Source organism: Lactuca serriola, chromosome 4 (assembly GCF_051521515.1).
Source record: "Lactuca serriola cultivar US96UC23 chromosome 4, Lser_US96UC23_V15, whole genome shotgun sequence".
NCBI lineage: Eukaryota > Viridiplantae > Streptophyta > Magnoliopsida > Asterales > Asteraceae > Lactuca > Lactuca serriola.
The window spans coordinates 117,908,815-117,920,796 of NC_136411.1; the positions used below are offsets into that span (position 1 = coordinate 117,908,815).

Here is an 11,982-nt window from a genome sequence, read left to right on the forward strand (position 1 = left end):
TCTCCTCCAAATACTCAAATAGCGACTCATACGGGCCTACTCTGTGGACACCTGCTCAGGACAAAACAAAGCCCTCTAATGAAACATCCTGGTGATCTCAGTCACCGTCTCTGTGTTCTGCTTAGGAGAAAGGAACTCCTGGGCCAACCTTTCCCATTCAATCGCGGGTACAAACTCGTCCCTGAACATCTCAATAAATCTCTCCTAAGTCACCGCAGTATGCTCTGTAATAGAGTAGTCAGCTGTCACAAACTTCTACTGGTCCTTCGCTCCCAAGCAAAGCAGGTTCAACACAAAACGAACCCTTGGATTCTCCGGACAAGAGCAAGTATAAAAAACATCCCTCAACATCAGAGATCCATCTCATGGAAGCAATCGGATCATGGGTCCCATCGAAATTGGGTGGCTTAGTGTTGGTGAACTCTCGGTACCACAACAAATCACCCCCTACGATCTCGCAGCAACAACAGTTGCGGTGGTTGCGGCAGCAACAGCCTCAATGACAGCAGCATAGCACTCATAAAAAGTATTAATCATCATGGTCTTGATAGACCCTAACATCTCCGGAATAGCCTCTTTGATTGTTGCGGCGACCTCCGCGACAACAATCCTGTGGAGCTCATCATCGCTGTCACTCGGCCTCTCGGGGTCGCTGGAGCCATAACCTTGGGTAACCACCATACTAAAACACATAATCAAAATTATCAGAAATCAGGCTAAAGTGCATATACTTACACCCACACACTCCTACAAGATCCTTAGTTTCTTAAGGTTACTCCTCGAGTGCATACATATCCAGTGCTTCCAGTAGTATGGGCCTAATACTACTTTCCACACCAACTCGTATTTATCTCAAGTCATCCCTTAAGACACCAAGTGGCAAGGACTCTATCTTCTCAAATTAGCTATGGACTCGCCCTGCTAGTTCCTTAGAACCACAACTAAGCATCTAGACACTGACTCTAGACTGCTCCCAGCACTGTGTAGCCTCATAAGATCTCTGTTGTCTTTTCTATGTGCTTCACGTATGCTAATTGTACATAATATTAGACTCGATAGACATTCAAATAAATGATCCTACCTCAAATCCACAACCAAACAAGGAATAGGAAGAAAGGCTAAATAAGGCATTCTAATGCTATAAAATTATAAATATATACAGTTATATAGCATACAATAAGCAAATAGTAATGACAGATTCAATCTCATAAGAATGAACTCCTAGGCTAAGGCATCACAAATCAGGCAACGTTACCACACTTTTTCTGCAAGATTCCTTATCCTATCATTAGCTAGCATGCAATTCTATCAACTCATAACCCACACACACACACACACACACACACACACATATATATATATATATATATATATATATATATATATATATATATGTGTGTGTGTGTGTGTGTGTGTGTGTGCGCGCGTGTGCTTTGCACTACTCATAATACAAATTGAGGTATTTTGGGAAACTACCGCTCGAGCGCTGGTTGATTGTACACACCGCTTCTCTGGTTTTTTTCTCCTGTAAAAGTCTTCATTTCTTTGTTAAGTTCTTAAAAAAACTCAACTCCTTAGTTTGAGTTTGGAATCACCCAGAGGTTCATCTAAGTCCCTCAAACCAAGGATCTGATACCAAATTGTAACACCTCAAAGTTTAGACCAAATTTTCATTTTTAATTTACCAAAAATTAAGGTTTTACAAGCCAAGTTATCAAATAATAATTATCCAAAACAACCAGTATCACAAAATATCAAATTTCACAACTGTCCTAGTAGCAATTCTCCCAGCGAGTGTGTACAATCAAACCTTCGCCTTCCTGCGGTCCTTAGACATACCTGCCACATATAAATCAACAACTGTAAGCATGTAGCTTAGTGAGTTCCCAAGATACCACATACAATACATCATAAATAAACAACTACAAGTTATAAGCAACCCTATGGACTATCAGTAGTCCCAGTGGGCTAACCGTATGCCCCGTACGTTATCAACAACCCTGTAGACTATCAGCAGTCTCAATCACATAATAATAACATAACATAATAATAACAGCTATACCCATCTGATCATCACATATACATCTATTCTACCACACAGGTAAGAATAAGTGAGGAGACTCACCTGATACTGACGATAAGTAAACCTTACACCCGAACTGCCGGAGCTAGACTCAGCTTAATCAACAAAATAATTAACCCTAATTAATAATTAAGGTCCATAACTCAACTTGCTAGTCCAATTCCATAATTAAGTCCTCTACGGGCAAAAAGACCATTTTGCCCTTCCCATGGTCCAAAACCCTAAATCTTGACCAAAGGTCAAGAGTCAACAAAAGTCAATTGTCCAGCGAGTACGTTGGGCGTACCTCTTCTTACACGGGGCGTACAACTCGAACATCGTAAGTTCGGGAGCGGAACTGGCTACGCGAGGTGTAGAGATGAGTACGCATATCGTACCCCATCTGCTTCTACTTTTACCAACTTTGTGTCTTAATCCCTTAATACAACTAACCTAACCATAGATTTGACCATTCTAAGATGTCTTATTCCATAAAGTCATCGACTTTAAGCCTTTGCATGGTTAGAAAAATCCCAATGCAACAAACTTGAACTTCCAACACATTCTAAGCTAATTTACTCATGCATGGTCCATAGGAATTGATCAATCAATCATTTTTATGATTCGACAAGTCCTATAATGCATGAAAGGAGAGCTACAAGGTGCTTCAAACTCATAAAGGTCCAATCTTGGAGACAAAAGTTCATAAAATGTCAATCATATAGATCTAATGGAAAAATTATCAAGGTATAAACTTTATACCTGAAAATGATGAACAAAGAGGAAAGGTTTCCGGATCTACAAGCTTGCTAGCATCCATTCCTTCTTCTCTAGTCTCCTTCTTCAACTAAATGCACCACAAACACTCAATAAGCTTGAAAAACTCACACAAGCAACTCAAACTCAGAATTAGAGTTTAGGGAGGGTATGGTGGCCGATAAGGATGATCAAATGGGGACATAATGATGTTTAAATAGGGAGAAACCCTTAAGATTAAGATTTTAAGTCTGGGCTAGTACGTCTGGCGTACCATATGTACGCCCAACGTACTAGCTGATCATCATCGATCCCATGTTGCATGAGTATGCTGCACGTACTCTTAAGTACGCCCTGCATACGACCACCATACAAGCCTTTACTTCTCCAAGCGACCAATTGCGAAACTATTGATAAAGATAAAAGCAATAATAAAAATACCTTATATTAGGATGTTACAATTCGCCATATGGATTTCCATTCTTGTAGTCTTCAACTCTGGAAGGTCAAGATTTTGATAAAAAGAATAGGGCATTAAATTAATGTTAGCTCCAGAATCGGCTAAGGAGAACGTTTTCGTGGAATTTCCAAATTCGCATGGTAACGTAAGGCGTCATGGATCTCCTATCTTTGGTGGTATTACTTCCATGATTACCACTGAACATTTTTCATTAAGAACAACCTTAGAAGTCTTCTCTAATTGTTGGCGGGTGTCAAGAAGATCTTGAATGAATTTTGCGTATTCGGGCATTTTTTCTAACTATTCGATAAATGGGGTATTAAATCAAATACCCTTGACTTGATTAATAAATTTTTTATGATCTTTCTCTAATGGATGTTCCCTTGATCAAGAAGGAAAAGTCAACGGAGGTTGATACCAGTTAACAAAAGACGGATTTTTCTTATCAGACTATGCCCACAATGTGAGAGGTTGTGTCTCACATCATGAGAATTGGGCACCAGACCTTTCTTTTTCTTCGATCCTCATTCTCTTTTGTCATGGATCGGGTTGCTTCAAGGCTTCATTATGGATCACTATAGGCTCTAAATGAGGGCTTTCTTTTGTATATTTGGCCATGACATGTGGTTGCGGTTTTGGATCGGGATTCTTGGGTGATAACCTTTCGTTAACGAGTGTAATCAATTTCCTGAGTTGAATCTCGATGTTTTTTATGGAAGCTTAGTGATTTCTAATGGTAACATCAGTAGCATCGTGTCTTTTCAAAGGCTTCCATAAACCTATTAAGCATTGAGAGGCTTCCATAAACCTATTAAGCATTGACTTAAACTCCATCTTCTTCTGAGGTGGTGGTTGTTCCTTTTGGTAGTAGCCTCGTCCGGTTTGCTGATACTTTTCTTCTTTTTTCTTCTTGTATTCTTCATAAGGCAACCACTATTTCTTTGGATTTCTCCAATCTTCATCATATTTGCCATCACTTGAGAAGCAAACTTCTTCTTTTTTATTACCATTTTCATCTAAATTGCAATCTCTGGTTAAGCGTGGTCCACTACAATTATCACACCCCACTTGTATAGCATGAATAGATTGATCCATTTTCTTTATTCCTCGGTCCATATTCTCTAGTTTAGCCATTATTGTTGCCAAATTCTCACTCCCTCCATTTCCACTTCCTTTACCTCTTGTAGCATCCTCATGCAGGTTATGGTAGTCTCTTGAGTGCTTCACAAATTCTTCAATTAATTCTTTGATTTTAACAGGATTCTTCTTAGTCATTGTTCCTTGAGAATCAAGAAGTTTCCTCGTTGTTACAATTACCCTATCACAAAAAATAGAAACTTCTTGTTAAACGTTTAAGTCATGTTGAGGACAATTTCTTAGAAGGCCTTTGTATCTCTCCCAAGCTTTGTATAAGGATTCACCAACTTTTTGTTGGAAGTTAGCAATCTTCTTTTGAAGTTTGGAAATCTTTGAAGGAGAACTAAATTGCTCTATGAAAGCTTCAAGAAGTTTTCCCCAACTTATATATTTTCCAGGCGCTAACGACTTCAACCATATCTTTGCATCTCTAGTAAATATCACAAGAAACATTCTCAGTAAAACTGCATCTCTTGAAACAATGAAATAATTAGCAATGTCCAAAACCTCATCGATGTGCTTGAAAGCATCTTTATAATCTTTCTCGGAAAATGGTATAACTTTGATCATCGAGAGGATATTAGTTGCACTTGGAATCATGGGTGGAACTAGACCACGACCATTATCAATACGCATCCTTTTTTATACTCCTCCATCGTCATCATGGTTATGTCTGCCATCTCTTCTACTTCAATTTTGACCTCTTCTTCTAATTCACTTTCATTTCCTGGCTCGTAACCGGTTCCTTTCTTGCTTGTAGTCTTCTCAAATTGCTTGAATGTGTCAAATTGGAAAGTGTTGCTCGATTCGTTAACCTTTTAATCCTATTTTTATGAAAAGCAGTTTCTGGATCTTGAAGTGGTGGAATTAATAGAGTTCTGAATCCTCTAGTCATAAATCTCAAAAAAAAATCAAAACAAAAATGCGTAAAAATGAACTAAAAAGCAAAATAAATAAAAACTGAAAAAGCCGAATTCATGTTGTGAGGTGTGAAGCTCGCGACGTGAGAACAGTATAAATTGAAAATTTAATTTTTGCAAAAAATTAACTTTTTGTGGTTTTTACCCCACAAAAGGATCGATTAACCTAAATCAATTAAGTTCAAATCTGAAATAGCCGGTCCCTGGCAACGGCACCAAAAACTTGATGTGTGCAAAATATTAACCATCAACTTTTAAATTTATAAATCTAACTACTTATCTACTAATTCACCTATAGACAGTGTACCCATTCAGTTTATAGTATAGTAAAGTAAGTTGGATATCGAGCATAGGGAACACAATTTAACTAATAATTAGCAGTCTTGATCTAATCTCCTAATATTTTCACTAATTCATGAACTACTATGTAATGATCATACACAAACAAACACACAATTAATTATTAAGGATAATTGGGCTATGTAAGATATACTCATAGTTGCAGAAATCGGGATTAATCAACGATTAATCATTGATTAATCTTGTGGCATTCTCCAACTGTCGAGGATTAGGGTATTAATCGGAAATTTAGGATTAATCAGGTTTGGCGGGATTAATCGGTCAACAAAAGTCAAAAAATTCAAAAAAAAAGTCAAAAGAGGTAAAAAAAACTTTAAAAAAATTCAAAAAATCAACTCTTTTTTTTTTTTCTCTTCCAAAGGTTGATTTTCGCAGGTTTTGCTTCTAAAATTGACTATCTATCCAGAATATTATTTCCCCTCCTCTCAAAGTCGATATGTCTAAGGATATTTATAGTTTCCATAAAACGTATCTCACGTCATGTGCTTTAAGGTCTCACATCGTGAGATCAGTACAAATCCATTTTTGAAAAGGAAACTTGCATTCCGCATTGTTATCTTCTGAAACTTCCCTTTTCACGACATGACCTTATAAGTTTCATGTTGTGAGCTTCATTATCATTCGTATGATTGATATACTTCTAAGAGTTACGATGTGGTACTCTCTAGCCACATCGTGGGGAGTATTTTTGCATGATTTTTCTTCTTTTTGAGTTCCATTAAGCTCCCAGCTCAGCTTCAGCCCTTCCAGGTTCTAGCTTTTGTCAGTTTTGGTGTTTTTTCCTCAACAATGTCCTTTTTGGCAGCAAAATTTAATCTAACTCAATAAGTACCAAATATCTTTGCATTTAACAAAAATATAGCTTAAAATGTATTAAAACAATGCCTAAAAATATGTATGAATATGACAATATGACAATATCAATGTACATGATGACGTGATTCCAAAAATATAAATTTTATAAAAATAATATTTCGTATGAAGAACTTATGGTTTCTTTTAGAAATAAAAATCAATCGCGTAAATAATATTACGATGTAAAAATAGTACGAAGAGATCAGTTAAGTTTTGACTAATGTCACAAAAAAGGAAACTTGTAGTACTCCTCAATTTAAGAATTTTGAGACGAAAAATGTCAAGAATTAAGGTCGTACAGGGAAGTTATGATTTTTATAAAATCATTTATAGATACCCTCGTTAGGAATAAAGATGAAAGTCAAAATCTATCAAAACAACCTAAAGGAAAGTTGTAGTGCTAGTGGAGAACATCGTGTGGGTATAAAGAGGGTAAAGATTAGAGCTCGTACGAAAGAGATATGAAAATTTCAAAAACATTTATGTGCATGCGCTAGACGTGCCATGCACGGCGCATACATTGACGAAGGATTCACGGAGATTGCGGATGACGTCGCCCGACAAGAGAGTGACACGTGGCAATGCTCAGTTGGCTCCATGATGCACTTTGCATGACGCACACACAAAAAGGCGTGACGCACGGTCCAAAAACTTTTCTATAAATAGAAGTGTATGCAGATCCATTTATACACACCTCTTCAAGCCTCTCCCACCCTATGTTCGACGTGATACATTTTGCAAGAAGTCTCCGAGCTCCCGAGTCCCAAAGTTACCCTACTTTCGCGATTCACGCTACTAGGGTGAGTTCATGGCCCAACTTTTACGATTTTCAGAATTTTTACCGGGAGGGGGAGATACATTTTATAATACTACATTATCGTTTTACAAAGTATTATTATTTGTAATATATAAGTTGTTTATAAAATGCATGAAACATTAGGATGATATTATGTCTGTTAGTTTCCCTGCCAAAATTTTAGGAATAATATTAAGCCTAGTCATTATGTTGCTCAAACCATATGATTATATTATATCTGGTAGAAACTATGCCCAAAACTATATGATAATATTATTCCAAGTGGTTATACTGGCAGACGCTCTAGGGTAACATAGTACATAGTTGTTACGCTGTCAAACCTAAGGATAAGCATAGTACCTAGTTATTACTCCGTCCTAATATCCTATCAAGAAATTAACTCTCTCTCTCTCTCTCACACACACACACACACACTCTCTCTCTCTCTCTCTCTATATATATATATATATATATATATATATATATATATATATATATATGTGTGAAAGACAATCACATCAAAGGAAAACTAAAGATAACAATATCGATAAACATACTATATGGTTAAACAAAACAATTGTTAAATGGGAACGACATGATTTATCCTTAAGTTGATTAGTTTTCGGCTAACCCCAACCTATAATCGTTAAATCTTAAGTGAGTGGGAAAGATATATACAGTCTATACGTGGCTGACACCCCCATCTGCAGTTGCTAGCTATAACCCTGATTGTCGAATCACAACAGACATAACTTTCTAAACTACATTTCGACGTCTGATGAAGCGTTGTATGGGAAAATATCTAGTCGAAAGCTCGGTTATAATAACTCATCTAACAAATGTTCGACCAACCTTAATAAAATAAATTACCTAGAGGGAGACACATTGAAGTAGTAAAGTATGTAAGAATAAGCGAAAGGAGTGAAAAATATTTATAGAGCAGTTGTAAGATAGTGCGAAAGGGGTGTTATATCCTACAAAGAAAGGTCATGAAAAATAGATTTTTATCGAAAAACTTAGAAGATAAAAGTAAGACTTATGATGATAAGAGGACTTGGGAGTATAAAAGATGTATGAATGTTAAAGATGTACTAAAGATGAACCCATTATGACTAATATTGTTATGAACTAATTTTTTAAAATTTATTTCCTTAAAGAATCTTAAAACCTATGTATCTCACGAAGCTTCCCAGTCTTACGTACTACTTTGATGTGTGTCTCAGGTTGTTGGTGATAGTAGGTGGTGCTTGAGAGCATTGGTTATACCCGTAAGATTTACTAATATGTTGATATACACGAGTTGACATCTCGTGAGTTTGTAATTATAAATATTTTGAAAAATAGCACATATGCTTTTTAATAATTGGGAATTCCACTGTTAACTTTTCTTTTTAAAATATCGACATTAAATTGGTTTTAAAAATAACAAAAAAAATTGAGGGTTGTCACATATGCTGCCATATACGAGTTCCTGTTTAGCCACGAATTACCATACAACCCTCAACAATTAAGCTTGAAAACAACCATGGAAGTTTAAGTGTTCTTGGAGCTAGCCATTCACATGCAACTTAATCCCATATTATTTGCTCTTTTCTTCCATTTTGTTCATGATTTGTGGACTTGGATGTCTGCCCGAATTTGCTTCTTGTTTAACATGTTGGTTTTTGGAACAGATTAACATGAACATACCTCTATTAAACTATTAGGAATACAAAAGATATATATATATATATATATATATATATATATATATATATATATATACTTTGAATACAAAGTTAAAAAAACTAATTTATACATGCATAAGGTAATCATTAACGTTTTATTGTATACTATTATTTTATTGGCATATTTCATGAAGTGCTACAAACATAATAGATGACGGTGTTATAATTGAAATGATGTGTGTATGATGTGCTTATGGTTTTCTTGTGATTCTTATTATGATTATATGCTAAATGATGTAAAGTCTTATGCTAAAGTGTTATGTATGGGGTTCAAGGGGTAAGACTTGTGCGGTCCGAACATATTAAGAGTTTAAGGAGTAAAAGATTAAAGAGGGGTTGAAATTCTAGATAGTCTTTGCAAATATATTGTATGTGGGTTAGCTACCCTTAGGTTGATACATTTGACATGTTGGTAAGAAGGGACTTGTAAGACGTTCTTGTATCCGGTGTCATGATGATATTATGTTCATGGGAGGGATGAAAAAGGCCCAGTGTTTGTGCATGTGCCATTATGAGCATCGCCCCTCATGATCGACTAACACGTGTAGTAAGAATCTATAAAACCGTTATGTTACAATGAGTAAAGGTGGTGAGTGGATAAGAGGACTTTTGGTGGGTTTTACTTATATGATGTTTAAGAGTTTAATGATGTTTATAAGTTTTATGATGCTTCCCCTATACTTTGCTAAATGATGATTGTATACAATGTGTGTTTTGATTCATTTATTATTAAAAGAGCTCAATTATGAAGAGATTTTATATAAAGAAATTGCTATGAGTCAACCCCTTTATATCTCAACAGGCTTTCTTGTTTGATGTTGTATTTTGACGTGTGTCTTAGGTGATGGTTAGTCGATGTTGCTTTAGAGACTATGATGGATTTGGAGATTTCAAGAAATAGACTCTTAGTCAATGTAAAATGTTTAGCTACCAAATGGCGTTTAGCCTAACCATATCAGGAGTTCGCAAATATGTGCCCCTTAGCTAAAGCTTGAGGGTTATAGTCTCGTTGTGGACAAAAGGTGTAGATTTAAGAATAGAGTAGCGTGTGTGTGTGTCTGTGTGGACAAAAGGTGTTCATTTATGCTTTTACTTATGGCTTGATATGCGAATTGACAACCTATAAGATTTTGAAATGAGAAATGTTTTAAAAAAATGTTTTTGTAAACTGAGAACTTTCTCTATTAAATAAAGAGTTATCACCATATTCCACTGCTATTCAACCTCAATGTGGATAAATGCAAGTTCAAGCCACCATCAAAACCTAAACCCATCATATGTGCAATCGAGACCCACCATCTTTAACTACTTAATACAACTTCATTTGAAGAAGGAAGGGTGAGCGTTATTCTTAGAGAGTGTATCTGTCAAAGATAAAGCATTGGACCTAGAAAGCTCCTTTTTGTCAGCTTCTTCTTCATTCTGACATAATGTATTTGATGCGCATTCTTAACTATATTCTCATATAATGTACTTTTCAAAAATAAACCATCGGGTATGAAAAGCTCTTTTTATTAGTTTCTTTTTCATTATTAAAAAGTGTAATTATTTTACATTCTTAATGAATGTAATTATTGTACATTATCAAATCTTTTCTCACGTAATGTTTTTGCTAAAGATAAAAAAAATCAGTCGAGCAAAGCTCTTTTTTATCAATTTTTTAAACAAAAGTTGTAGTACTGTACATTTCTTGATAATATATGCAAAATAGTATTCTTAAAGAGTTTTAATTCTCAAAAAATCTCTTGAATGATATTGTATTCTTTAAGAATGTAAGGAAAGTATGTGATAGTCATAATACGATATGAGCTTGTATCCCGTTGTAATTGATGTTATTCTAAAACTGTGAATAAATAAGCCAAACATTATGTCATGAATGGATAAATGTGAAGAATTAAAACCTATTATTTCAAGAATGTCATTATCGTATTCACATATATCTAATAATCTTTAAGAATGTTTCTTATAACCAGTGATTTAAAATTTTGAAAAATTGATATGTTTAAATGGTGTGATTTTCTGATACCTTGTTTAATTTTCAAAATTTTTTATTTAGATATTTATTTTTTTTATTTTTATATTACTTGATTAAACTTATTTGCCTACAATGTAGCTATTTTTTATTTCTCTCTCTTTATAAATATCATATTTTTTCCTTACACTTAATTATATATAATTAAAATAAATGTTATCTCATATTAATAACATTTACCTTTGTATCACAATCATTTACTTTTTTTAATCCAATGGACAATAAGTGGTCATATATTCACATAATATTTATAGTTTATATCTATATATCTCTTATAAAGGAGACCATTCAAATGAATGTGATTGAAGATAATCATCTATCTTGAACCATATTATATGAATGTATGACCACTTATTGTCCATTGAATTAAAAAAGTAAATGATTGTGATATGAAGGTAAATGTTATTAATATGGGATAACATTTATTTTAATTATATATAATTAAGTGTAAGGGGAAAATATGATATTTTATAAAGAGAGAGAAATAAAAAATAACATATTCATTTGAAACTCTCAAACTTTTTATTCATTTGAAACTCTCAAACTCTTTATCTTATGATACATAAATGATTATTTAATTGAAAATTTTTGTGTATATATTAAGCGTTTGGTTGTCTTCTTCTTCTTCTTCTTCTTCTTCTTCTTCTTCTTCTTCTTCTTCTTCTTCTTCAATATTGCATGAGAATGGAAAATTTTGAAATAGGTTAGTTTTTTTCTTTCCACATCTTTTTTTCCTTCTATTTTATTTAAAATTGCATTTAAAGTTTATTGTCTACATATTCCATTCCAATAGTTTTTGTTATTTAGAGATGATGAAGAATTGTGTCAAGATTGTATATTATAGGCAAAAGAAAAGTGTTGTCAATGTTGATGGGTT

At 34.4% G+C, this 11,982-nt stretch overlaps 1 non-coding gene across 1 annotated transcript; it reads left to right on the plus strand.

Annotated features, from left to right (window-relative positions):
- The first annotated feature begins 4,632 nt into the window (after positions 1 to 4,632).
- LOC145103399 (small nucleolar RNA R71) lies at positions 4,633 to 4,738 on the plus strand. Its single transcript, XR_013706493.1, has one exon. It is a non-coding gene; the product is annotated as a small nucleolar RNA R71 (small nucleolar RNA).
- Positions 4,739 to 11,982: the final 7,244 nt, after the last annotated feature.